The sequence below is a fragment of the Haliotis rufescens genome, unplaced genomic scaffold, assembly GCF_023055435.1.
Source record: "Haliotis rufescens isolate VD_foot unplaced genomic scaffold, xgHalRufe1.0.p SCAF_15, whole genome shotgun sequence".
Classification (NCBI taxonomy): Eukaryota; Metazoa; Mollusca; class Gastropoda; order Lepetellida; family Haliotidae; genus Haliotis; species Haliotis rufescens.
Window position 1 is genome coordinate 12,186,508 of NW_025963835.1, and position 2,964 is coordinate 12,189,471.

Genomic DNA, 2,964 nt, shown 5'->3' on the forward strand with positions numbered 1-2,964 from the left:
ACTCTTGAGTTAACATATCTCTAACTCTTTCTTTAAAATCCATCAGAAATATTTGCCACCTTACTGGAAGATCCGACCCGTGAAGATCCAGGTCTTCAGCAACCCATGCTTGCCGTAAAAGACAACTGGCTTGTCGTAAGAGGTGACTAACGGAATCGGGTCGTCAGGCTGGCCGACTTGGTTGATGCATGTCATCGATCCCGATTGCGTGGATCGATGCTCATGATATTAATCACTGGATTGTCTGGTCCAGACTCGATTATTTACAGATCGCCGAAGTGCGGCGTTAAACAACCAACCAACCCACCAACTAACTACTGAGAGATCCAAGTAAAACCAAAACCGAAATACACTGGCTGACAGAACTGCCCACGTATGACGAAGAGCTCATCCAAGATATGAAACATGTCATCTGCCTAACGAGTATATCTATTGCTGGGCATATGTGTAATCAGTATCCAAAATGTAATGCACTTCAGTAAAGAACTATAATGTATTGGGTATATCCCACTCCCACTATTTAGAAAACGTTTGCAGGAAATACAATATACCCTCTCTTTGCCCCTGTCATTGCTCCATATTTTCGAACAGTGAGGTAAATTTGAGAATCAGTAAGTAAACATTTAATGGAAACTGGTCCTAAGTATACATTGTCCTCAGCACTTTGAATAATATTTTTGTAGCATTTATTGCATTGTATCTACAATTTTCAACACTATACAGAAGATCATCGAGAATTATACAGAGACCACAGTAGAGCAGAGCCAAGTGAATTCTACAGAAAACACAACAGAGAACGCCATATAGAATTATACAGAGAACACCCTGCGAACACCATTGAAAATAATACAGAGAACACCCTGGGGAACCAGAAATGAGCTTCACACATTCTACCCATGTCAGGAATCGAACCCGGGTCTTCGGCGTGACGAGCGAACGCTTTAACCACTAGGCTACCCGACCGCCCCAAATATGCAGAGAACACCCTTGTGAACACCATAAAGAGTTATACAGAGTCCACCCTGGCGAACACCATAAAGAATTATATAGAGAACACCCTGTGAACACCATAAAGAATTATATAGAGAACATCCTGTGAACACCATAAAGAGTTATACAGAGTTCACCCTGGCGAACACCATAAAAATTATATAGAGAACACCCTGTGAACACCATGAAGAGTTATACAGAGTCCACCCTGGCGAACACCATAAAGAATTTATAGAGTCCACCCTGGCGAACACCATAAAGAGTTATATAGAGAACACCTTGTGAACACCATAAAGAGTTATACAGAGTCCACCCTGGCGAACACCATAAGAATTATATAGAGAACACCCTGTGAACACCATAAAGAGTGATACAGAGTCCACCCTGGCGAACACCATAAAGAATTATATAGAGAACACCCTGGCGAACACCATAAAGAGTTATATAGAGAACACCCTGTGAACACCATAAAGAGTTATACAGAGTCCACCCTGGCGAACACCATAAAGAATTATATAGAGAACACCCTGTGAACACCATAAAGAGTTATACAGAGTCCACCCTGGCGAACACCATAAAGAATTATATAGAGTCCACCCTGGCGAACACCATAAAGAATTATATAGAGAACACCCTGTGAACACCATAAAGAATTATATAGAGAACACCCTGTGAACACCATAAAGAGTTATACAGAGTCAACCCTGGCGAACACCATAAAGAATTATATAGAGAACACCCTGTGAACACCATAAAGAATTATAAAGTGAACACCATCGAGATAAAACAGAGAACACAATAGAGAAGAATCATGGAGGATTATACAGAGAAAACAATAAAGAAGGCCAAAGATAATAATGCAGAAAACAAGTAAGAGAACACCCTTGACAATTATTCAGAGAGAAACATTGACAAGATCACTGAGAAGTAGACAGAGAACACCATGCGGAAAATCATAGATAATTATACAGAGAACACCATATAAAGTATTACACAGAGAACACTATATATAATCATACAGAGAACACCATATACAGTATTAGACAGAGAACACTATAGGTAATCACTCAGAAGACACCATATACAGTATTAGACAGAGAACACTATAGATAATCACTCAGAAGACACCATATAGAGTATTACAGAGAGAACACTATAGATAATAATACAGAGAACACCATATACAGTATTAGACAGAGAACACTATAGATAATCACTCAGAAGACACCATATAGAGTATTACACAGAGAACACTATAGATAATTATACAGAGAACACCATGTAAAGTATTACACAGAGAACACTATAGATAATCATACAGAGAACACCATATACAGTATTAGACAGAGAACACTATAGATAATCATACAGAAGACACCATATACAGTATTACACTGAGAACACTATAGATAATCATCCAGAAGACACCATATATAGAGGTTATCACGCGAGTGTGTTTGGGGATGGAAAATATCCTGCATTAGGAATAAACATTGTATTTAGCGAGCCTTGGCGAGCTAAATACATTGTGTTTATTCCTAATACAGGATATTTACCATCCCTAAACACACAAGCGTGATAACCTCTTTATCATATAATGTCACTCTTTAATTCTCTGCTTCAAAATCGCTTTCCCTCTCTCACAAACATTACCGAAACATTGCGAGTTTTCCTGGAATGCGCGCATTAATATTTATTACGTCACAGGGTAAGTGATGTGTCAGTCGGACAGTGACAGTAGCCAATATAGTTCCAACTGAAATCTGTTTCTTATACAGAGGCGAAGCAACATATACGCAAAACAACAATTGTTTTTAATTGCCTTTCGCGGCAATCCATCGGTCTGTCCACTAGAGTAACTGCCCTTTGTCAAAGGGAAGCTAACCCTAGTCTATGAGACGTCACGGCCACGGTCAGACGTTGTTGACAGTCGGTCTGTCCTGTCATAACGTTTAGAAGTGTAGTCAGATGTAC